This window comes from Lynx rufus, unplaced genomic scaffold, assembly GCF_022079265.1.
Source record: "Lynx rufus isolate CCGP_SWC_20201006 ecotype Redwood Valley unplaced genomic scaffold, mLynRuf1.p SCAF_5, whole genome shotgun sequence".
NCBI lineage: Eukaryota > Metazoa > Chordata > Mammalia > Carnivora > Felidae > Lynx > Lynx rufus.
The window spans coordinates 110,813,110-110,824,153 of record NW_025814867.1 but is presented as its reverse complement, the minus strand read 5'-3'; positions in this window follow the sequence as shown (position 1 = coordinate 110,824,153).

Sequence of the window (11,044 nt, the reverse complement as noted above, 5' to 3'; positions counted from 1 at the left end):
TTATATGAAAGATTTAACTAGATAATATTTAAGGTCTTCTTTGTATCTTGTTTGTTGCAAAATAGCAGACATTCACTGCTTAATTTTCTATTTCTAAAATTTGAAAGGAGAGAAGTAAAATTGTTTCTAAGAAAACTGAAGTTTTGTGTATGTGAACACAGACATTTTCTTTCTCTTGCTAGATTCATGGAACTCAATAGAAGATTTCTTTATCTCTTCTCTGGTCTGTATCTTAGGAGTCAGTTGAATGAGGTAGAACATCTAATGGACTGGGATGCAAAAGACCTGAGTTTTGTTTTGTTTTAGGTAGGCTCTATACCCAACATGGGGCTTGAACCCGTGATTGTGACATCAAGAGTTGCATCCTCTACTGCCTGAGCCAGCCAGGTGTCGCAAGACCCGAGTTCTCATTCTAGATTTTAATACTACTGAGGTGTGTGTGTGTGTGTGTGTGTGTGTGAGAGAGAGAGAGAGAGAGAGAAAGAGTGAGAGCACCGATGTGACCAGTGGATTCGATGATTTCTTTTTTTAAAATGTTTATTATTTTTGAGAGAGAAAGCATGAGTGGGGGAGGGGCAGAGAGAGAGGAAGAGAGAGAATCCTAAGCCGGTTCCGCATTCAGCCCGTGGGGACCCCTATCTGGGGCTCTAAGCAGCTGGATCTCAAGACAGTGAGAGCACAGTCTGAGCCATTATCAAGAGTCGGTCGCTTAACTGACTGAGCCACGCAGGTGCCCCAGATTAGATCATTTCTAAGGCTCCTCATAGCTTTAAAATTGTATAATTCTATGCCCTTAATTGTCATTGCTACGTGAAAGACTTTATTATTTGTAGAATTGGTAGATAGCTGCTTGATTGGTGTTCAAGCCTTCCAGTGAGTCCACAGACCCTCTTTTCTCTATTTTATCTTTTCTGAATGCTGTATTAGGTTCCCAGCTTCCAGAACCTCTCTTCTATGTGTTACTCTGCACCTAGCGACTAGATTACTCTTTCCAAAGCATAACTCCAGTTTCATTCTTGAGCTCAGAAACTTTTAGACCTTCTCTACTTCCTATAAGGTTAAATGCCTGCCCACCCCCACCTCCTTCCATACACTTCATCTATTTTATTGGTCAACACTCATAGCACTTGGCAGTATTTGAAATTATTTATTTATGTGACCCCTCATAGGACATAAACTCTACAAAAAGTTTGTTCATCTTGTACTCCAGAGCCCAGAAGATAGTGTAAGGGTTAATTTTATCTGGTCAACTAGTCCACACGGTGCCCAGATATTTGGCCATATATTATTCTGGGTGTGTCTGTGAGGCTGTTTTTGGATGAGATTAACATTTAGGTAAAGCAGATTGCTCTTCCTAATGTGAGTGGCCCTAATCAGTTGAAGGCTTGAAAGGAATAAAAAAGCTGATCTTCCCTCAGTAAGAGGGAGGTTCCACTGCTTGACTGCCTGTAGCTGGGACATTGTTTTGTTTTGTTTTTTTTTTTTTGGTTTTTGTTTTGTTTTGTTTTGTTTTGTTTTTTTGTTTTTCCTGCATTTGGAATTAACTGAAGCATTGGCTCTTGGGTCTTGAATTTGCCAGCATTCAGACTGCAATTTGCACCATCAGCTTTCTTGCGTGTCTCTCAACTACAGATCTTGAGACTTCTCAGCTTCCATAATTGCATGAGTCCCTTCCTTATAACAAATATCTTTATAAACATATATATCCAATAGATTGTTTCTCTGGAGCATGCTAAGTGATACAAATTTTGGTACTAGGAGTGGAGTGCTGCTGTGAGAAATATCTAAAAATGTGGATGTGGCTTTGGAGTTGTGATGGGTGGAGGCTGAGAGAGTTTTCAGTTATGTGCTAGAAAAAGCCAAGATTTCTGTGAAGGAACTATTGGTAGACAAAGACATTTAAGGCAATTCTGTTGAGGGCTCAGAAAGAAAAAAGTGAGAGATGGAGACCAAGCATCCATTTTCTTACTGAAATACATAAATAATCATGAACAGAATGTTGGTAGAAATATAGATGTTAAAGGCTCTTTCAGTGAGGTCTCAGAGTAAATGAGGAACAGGTTACTAGAAACTGGAGGAAAATGATCTTTGTTATAAAGTGCCAAAGAACTTGGCTGAATTGTGTCCTAGTGTTTTGTAGAAGGTAGAACTTATGAGTGATAAAATTGGATATGGAAGCTGTGGTCTGGGTCCCTCCTATTGCTTTCAGTAAAATGGAAGAGGAGAGAGATGTACCAAAGAAGAAACTGTTAAGTAAAAAGGAACTAAAAACTGGAGGTTGGAAAATTCTTAGCCTATCCATATTGCAAAAGATGAGAAAGCTTGTTCTCAAAGAAACACTAATGGTATGGCTGAACAACTGTTTGATAGATCTTGAGTACAACTCATGAGCTTCATCAGCCATCTCAGCAGAGCCAGGAGTAATACCAGAAGAAACACTGCCAGCTGGGACTAAAGAGGACCAAAATGAAGGGGGAACGGCAGAATGAAGGAAGGCTATTGGACTTTTGTGATATATGACCATATGGGACCATAGAGCTACTCTGCTATAAGCATGCCTTATCTTTCAAAAGGGAACAATGACCCCAGAGGCTGTTCAAAAATGAAGACTGCCATTCCCACTACAGAGTCAGAGGGCAGGGCTGGTTCCTCCTCTATTTCAAAGGGTGAGCCCACCAGGTGCCTCAGAGGCAGTCACCCTTGTAGAAAGCTGCATGGACTGGGCTGTACCCCTCCCTCACTGAGGTGACCCTGCCACCCAATTGGGCCTGGAGGGCAGAGTATGGAAACAAAGAAAATTATTCTTGAGCCTTAAGATCTAATGGAATTTGCCTTACTAAATTTTGAACTTTTTTGGGACCACTCAACCCTTCTTTCATATTTCTCCTTTTTGGAATGGAAATGTCTATAATCTGTCTGTCACATCATTGTATTTCAGAAGGAATTAACGTGTGGTTTCACAGGTTCACAGCTGGACAGGAATTTTGCCTCAGGATAAATCATAAGTCTCACTCAGTTTTTTTCTGTCATCCATGTTTGATTTGTATGATGTTGAAACAAGACTTTGGACTTTAGCTTTTAGAGTATATGCTGGAATGAGTAGTTGGGGGCTATTGAGATGAAATGAATGTATTTTACCTGTGAGGACATGAGTTTTGGGGGAATAGTGCCTCACTCACTGTGCCAAAATCTGTATTAGTCTCCTAGGGCTGCTATAACCAAATACCATAGACTGGGTGACTTGGACAGCAGAAATTTATTTTTCACAGTTCTGGAAGCGGGGAAGTCCAAGATCAAGGTTCTGGCCAATTTGGTTTCTAGTGAAAGCTCTATTCCTGGCATGTCCTCACATGACCTCTCTTTTTTTTTGTGTGGTAACTAAGGGAGAGAGAGAGAGAGCGTGTGAGAGTGAGTGCTTATGTGCACAAGTTCTTTAGTGCCTCTTCTTAGAAAGGCACTAATTGCATAGGACCAGGGCCCCACCCACCTTCATGATATCATTTAATTCTAATTATCTCCCAAAGGCTCCATCTCCAAATACCATCACATTAGGGTTAAGAATTCAACCTAAGAATTTGGTATATGCAGGGGAGACACGAACATTCAGGCCAAAGCATATAGTCAGCACTCAATAGATACTGTTTTAAGGAAATGATATTTAAGGGTATCAAAAAAGGAAAAAAATGACATTTAGGATAGAATAAATAGAATTTTCATTTACTTAAAATAGTCTATTTTAATAGTATATATAGTATATCTACTATATATGAGCCTTCCTTTAAACTCCCAAAATACTTCTCTGGAACTTTCTTAAAACAGAACTCTTTTTACCTTGTTTTATAGAATTATACTTGTCCTGCCTCATCTATTAGACTATAATCATCCTAGATCAGAAGGTATATCTGATTCATCTTTTATCTTATATAGTGCATAACACAATGTCTCCTGTAATGCTACATGTCAGAGCAAAGGGATATGCTTTCTCTTCCTGCATTGGACCTGCACAACAATATATATTTCCCCCTCACAACTCCTACATTGCCATAATTATTTGTTCTCATGTGCTACCCATATTCAATTCTGAGTCCTTGAGGGGTGGAAATAATGTTCTGGTCATTTTGTGCTCCTACATCTATTACGTGGCTGAGCACATAATAATTGTTTGTTAACATACTTATTTTATCCACCCAACATGATACCTGAAACGTGGTCAGTGCTGAATAAAGAGTTGGTGAAGAGTTTGTTGAACAATTCCCTGACTGCTGCTTCATTTCCATTACTGTTGCCAAAATTAATAATCTAATGCCACCATTGCTGTCCAACCACAGGTATCAGCTAAGAGACCAGCTCATGCTGTCACTGCTGCCATCACCAGAAATAGTCTGCTTCCCCACCATCCACCATCATCCTGTCTACTGGTTTCCAGTCCAAGCATGCTGTAGTCATTGTTACCATCTGCACCACTGAAGCTGCTTCCATTGGGACCTGACTGGTTTGTCCTTCATACCCTACTTATGATATATAGAAGTCCATGTTTCCTCTGAGCCCTCATGCTGTTAATTTTTCTCTAATTTTTCTCCTGATGGATTCCGCCTTATTCAACTTCCATCAAAGCATCCGTTAAGTGGGTGGTACTTCTTTGTTCTCAGGGGGAATGTCACTTTATGATTCAATCAAGTAGCTGCTCTTTTTGCTGTCAGAAGGAACCTCTGCATTTATCCTTAACCCTAGCTCCCTCTCCTTAGCTGTGACTGATTGTGCATGCATATACTTGATGCACGCATTTGCTACCTTTCTGCCCACTCACAGATTTGTTAAGATCTTTCTATCCTCATCAGTTTAGTTCATCACCACCCACAAGAATTTGTGTCATTTGCACATGTGGAAATGTTGCCTTGCCTATACTTATAAAGATATTATATATAGGTTACATGAATTGTGCCCTACACAAGAAGGCTGGATCAAGTGGGGGCTAAGGTCCAGCCTGCATTTTGTTCCTCAGTCTGGTATCAGGCTGTGTCTGCCTGGAGAAAGGTGCTCCTTTTTCTGAATTGCATGAAGATACTGTCCATCACTAAGTGATCAGCCTGCAGTGGAATATCCACCAAAAAAAAGGGTACCATTTTCTAATTCATTCCTATTAGACTAGGAACCTTGGTTATACAAACTTGATCTTAGCCTTGATCTAGCATTGAACCTGAGGACCTCTAGGCTATACTTCCCCTATCTTTACCTTTTGTTGTTTTTCCAAGCCAGTGGAAACTAGCTTCAAATCCAGCAATGAGGAGGAGACTCAATTTTGCTAAATTATGAAAAAATGTAAAACCATAAAAGATAGTTTCTGTGTCTATGTTCTGGTTACCTATTGCTGCTTAACAACCTATCCCAAGTAGCAGTGGCTTAAAGCAACTTAGTGGCTTTGAACAACCATTTTATTATATCTTAAAGTTTTATTGCTCAGGAGTTTGGGCAAGGCTTGATTGACTCTCCTGTTGGTGTCAATGGTTTATACTCCTGGCAGATGGCCTGATCTGGAGGGTTCCAGAAAGCTTCACTCAGTGCCTGACACCTTGGTGAAAATGGCTTGAAGACTGGATGCATTTCAGATTACTCAGGGGGACACCTTCTTGTGGCCTTTCCAGCATGGCAGTCGGGGCCATCTCAGGGTTCCTAGAGAGAATGTCCCAAGAGCCCTAGGAAGAAGCTGCATAGCTTTGTAAAGCCTTGTTCTGCCACATTTTATGGGTCAGACATGTTACTAGGGCCAGCACAGATTCATGGGGAGGTGAATTAGACTCCAACTTTCCATAGGAGAAGTAGCAAAAAAGTTGCAATTATTTTTACTCTACCACCATCTTCTACTAAGATTTAACCAATGTTACTATCTTGCCATAATTGCCCATGACACAATTATAAAAACATTTTTATTATGGAAGCTTTATAAAGATCATCTGGAAGTCTAAACAAATTATCATACCTAACAATGAAATGTTAGTACTTTTCTCTTTTTTAAGTCAAGAATCAGTCAGGGATTTCAGGTTCTATTACACAGTACTGAAGGTGTTAGACAAAATAATAAGACAAAAAAAAGAAATAAAAGGAGATTGGAAAGGAAGAAGTAACTTTTCATTATCTATGAACAATCTGGTTGTCTCCATAGAACCCCCCCAAAAGTATAATTTACTAGAAATAATAAAATAATTTAGCAATGCTGGTGGATGAAAGATTAGCACTATTCTTAAACTGGTCCCTTATGTTTGCCAAACTATTGGCTATTTTGTGGTTCTCCTGTTCTCAGGTCTGGCAGATGCCCTGTTGCTTCCTTCTTTTTCCTCCTGCTTGGACAGCTGTCCCAGGTCTTAGCTTTTGGTGGTTTGACTCACACTGTCCACTTGGGGGCGGAGCCCATTTTGTCATCAATATTTGCTGTAGAGTTGTCTATGGATATGTTCCTCTACAATTGTTCTACTGGCTTTTTTTATGTGGGGATTCAGAGAGATTGAAAACCTATGCTGTCTTCATTATTGTCATCCCTGAATACCTCTAGCTCAACAGCATTTTGATCTTGTAGCTACCCATTTAGAGAAGTTTCTTTTTCTTAGTATTACTCATTTTTCTTTTTACTTTTATTATGAAATAATTATGGATTCGCAGAAAGTTGCAAATAAATGCACACGGAGGTCCCATGTACCCTTCATGCCACTTCTTCCAGTATTGACAACTTGCATAACTATAGGACAATATCAAACCAGGAAATTGACATTGATACAATCTACAAAATTTATTCAGATTTCATTAGCCATACATGCACTTGTATGTGTGTGTTAAAATTCTGTGCAGTTTTCACACATGTTTCATGTAACTACCATTGCAATCAAAATACAGAACTGTTCCATCATCACAAAGTTTTTCTCATGCTAAGCTTTTATAGCCACAACCCCCTGCTCCCAATCCTTAACCCTTGGCAATCACTAATCTGTTCTTCATCTCTATGATTGTGTTATTTCAAGAATGTTGTATAAATAAAATTATATAGTATGAATTCTTTTCAGACTTTTCACTCAGCGTAATTCTCTTGAGGGCAATCTAAATTGTGTATATCGGGGCGCCTGGGTGGCGCAGTCGGTTAAGCGTCCGACTTCAGCCAGGTCACGATCTCACGGTCCGTGAGTTCGAGCCCCGCGTCAGGCTCTGGGCTGATGGCTCGGAGCCTGGAGCCTGTTTCCGATTCTGTGTCTCCCTCTCTCTCTCTGCCCCTCCCCCGTTCATGCTCTGTCTCTCTCTGTCCCAAAAATAAATAAAAACGTTGAAAAAAAAATTAAAAAAATAAAATAAAATAAATTGTGTATATCAAATCTGTATATTCATTCACGTGTAGGTTTTAGCATGAACATAGGTTTTAATTACTCAAGGGTAAATACCCAATAGTGCATTATACCCAATACTGATTTATTTTGAGAGAGAGAAAGAGAGAGAGCATGCATGTGCATGCCATGAGTCGGGGAAGGGCAGAGATAGGGAGACAGAGAATCCCAAGCAGGCTCCTCACTGTCAGCACAGATTCCAATTTGGGGCTCGATTTCACAAACCGTAAGATCATGACCTGAGCCGAAATCAAGAGTCAGACACTTAAACAACTGAGCCACCCAGGAGCCCCACACTTTTAGTTTTAAAATGAACTAGCAAACTGTTTTCCAAAGTGACTGTACCACTTTTAAGTCCTACCAGCAAGGCAAGAATGAGTTAGCTTCTCTGCTGCATCTCCAGCATTTGGTGTTTACACTAGTCTTAATAAATTTTATCCATTCTGATAGGTGTTTAGAGTGATAACTGATTTTGTCTTTAATTTGCATTTACCTGATGGGTAATGATGCCGACACCTTTCCTTGTGCTTATTTGCTATCTATATGTCTTTTTCAATGAAGTGTCTTTCATGTCTTTTGCTCTTTTGTTCTTTTAATGTTGAATTTTGACCGTTATTTATATATTCTAGAAACTAGTCCTTGTTGGATACATTGTTTGCAAATATTTTCTCCCAGTCTTTAGCTTTTCTTTTCATTTTCTTAACGGGGTGATTTACAGAGCAAAAGTTCTTAATATGATGGGATCTAGCTAATCAGTTTTTCCTTTTATGAATTATATGTCTAGTGTCAAATCTAAGAACTCTTTGCTTTGTTATTTTTTATTTTTAAAAATTTTATTTTTAAAGATTTTTAAAAAATTTATTTATTTATTTTGAGAGAGAGTGTGTGTGAGTAGGAGAGAGGCAGAGAGAGAAGAGAGAATCCCAAGTAGACACTGTACTGTCAGTGCAGAGCCTGATGTAGGGCTTGATCCCACAAACTGTGAGATGACAACCCTAGCCAAAATCAAGAGTTGGACACCCAACCCACTGATCCACCCAGGTGCCCCAAGATTTTATTTTTAAGTAATATCTACACCCAAACCTACAACCCTGAGATCAGGAGTTACATGTTCTACCAACTGAGCCAGCCAGGCACCCTTCTTTACCTAGTTCTTGATCTCAAATATTGTCTCCATTTTGTTCCCTAGAAGCTTTATAACATCACAACTTATATTTAATTCTGTGATCCATTGTGAGTTAATTTTTGTATAAGGTGTGAGACATAGGTTGAGATTCATTTTTTACTTTGTTTTTACTTTTTTTATTTTTTTAAACAGGGCAAACACACATGTGTGCACGGCCAGATGGCTGCTGGAAGATTCAGTTTTTAAAATGTGAATGTCCAATTGTCCCAGCACCATTTGTTGAATAGATTGTTCCTTACTCCCCACCCCCACTCTGCCAAAAGTGCTTTTGCACTTTTGCAAAATCTAGTTTAAATATATATATTTATATCTGTTCCTGGATTCTCTGTTCTGTTCCATTGGTCCATGTGTGTCTTTCTCTATCAATAGAACATTCTTTATTATTGTAGCTATACAGTAAGCCTTCACATTGTATAGCATGATTTTCCTACTTTATTCTTCATTTTCAGAACTGTTTTTAACTATTTCATGTCCTTTGAATTTCTATAAATTTTAGAGTAAGCTTTTCTATGTCTACAAACACCTTGATAGGCATTTATATTAAACCTAGAGGTCAGTATGGGGAGAAATGACATCTTTACTCTGTTGACTCTTCTAATTCATGAGTAAGCCTTTCTATTTATTTCATCTTCTTTGATTTCTTTTTATCAGCTTTTTGTCCTTTTCAGCATACAGTGCCTGTACATGTTTTGTTAGATTTGTATCTAGGTATTTCACTCTCTTTGGAGCAATTGTAAATGGTATTATAATTTTAATTTTATTTCTGTGTGTTCATTTTCAGTATGTAGAAAATGCAGTTAATTTTTCTTTGTATTGAGTCTGTATCTTGTAACATTGCTGAAACTCACTTCTAGGTTCTAGGAGTGTTTTTTGTATATCCCTTGGAATTTTATATAGAGACAATCATTATCACAAATAGAGACAATTTAATTTCTTTCTTTAAAATCTGTATGCCTTCCCTCACCCCACTTCCATTTTTCTTCCCTTATTGAACTGGATAGAACTTCTAGCGCTGTGTTGAATAAAAGTGGTGAGAGTGGGAATTCTTGCCTTTTTCCTTATCTCAGGGGGGAAGCTTTCAGTCTTTCCCCATTAAGTATGACATGCATGAGTTGTTTTAAAATAACATCTTTCAGGGCACCTGGGTGGCTCAGTTGTCAAGCCTCTGACTTTGGCTCAGGTCATGATCTCACAGTTCGTGAGTTAGAGCCCTGCATCAGGCTCTGTGCTGACAGCTCAGAGCCTGGAGCCTGCTTCAGAGTCTGTGTCTCCCTCTCTCTGTGCTCCTCCCCTGCTTGTGCTCTCTCTCTCTCTCTCTCTCTCTCTCTCTCTCTCTCTCAAAAATAAATAAACATTAAAAAATTTTAAAATAGCATCTTTTCATGATTACAAAAGTGATGCATAATCACTTGAAGAATAGAAATAAGTATAAAGAACAAATAAAAATTATCTGAAATCCATGATTCATAGTTGATATTTGAGATAATACTAATGAATTGTATATATTAGGGTTCTCCAGAGAAACAAAACCAATAGGATGTGTGTGTGTGTGTGTGTGTGTGTGTGTGTGTGTGTGTGTGTGTTATGGAGAGAGAGAGAGAGATTGAGAGAGAGATTTATTTTAAAGAATTGGCTCACATGATATGGAGGCTGGCAAGTCCAAAATTTGCAGAGTGGGCCAGCAGGCTAGAGACTCATGGGTAAGCAATATTGCAGTTGAAGTACAAAGGCAGTCTGTTGGTAGAATTCCCTGTTTTGGGGGTAGGTCAACCTTATTTTCTATTTAGGCTTATTTGATTAAATGAGGCTCACCTGCAGTATGGATGGCAATCTGCTTTACTCAAAGTCCACCAGTTGAAATATAAATCTCATCCAGAGATCTTGCCATTTGCAACAAACATGGATGGATCTAGGGGTCTTATGTTAAGTGAAATAAATCAGATTGAGAAAGACAATTAACATATGATTTCAATTATATGTGGAATCTACAAAATAAAACAAGTGAATAAACAAACAAAAAAAGAATTAGACCTATAAATAAAGAGACCAAAGTGATAGTTGCCAGAGGGATGGGCAAATGGATGAAGAGGAATGGGAGATACAGGCTTCTGGTTATGGAGTGAAGAAAGCATGGGAATAAAAGGCATAGCATACACAGCATAGGGAACATAGTCGATGATATTGTAATGATGTTGTATGGTAGCAGACATAGCTACACTTGTGGTGAGCGTAATATAATATATGGAGATGTGGAATCACTATGTTGTACACCTGAAACTAACGTACCATTGTGTGTCAACTATATTCAAAATTTTTTTGAAATTTTATTTGCCATAAATAAATAAATAACAATTTACACTTAAAAAATGTAAATCTCATCCAAAAACACCCTCACAAAAATATCCAGGATAATGTTTGACCAAACATCTGGGTAACATGGCCCAGTCAAGTTGACAAATATTTTGAGAAATTTTCTGTGTCATTAAATCCCTCG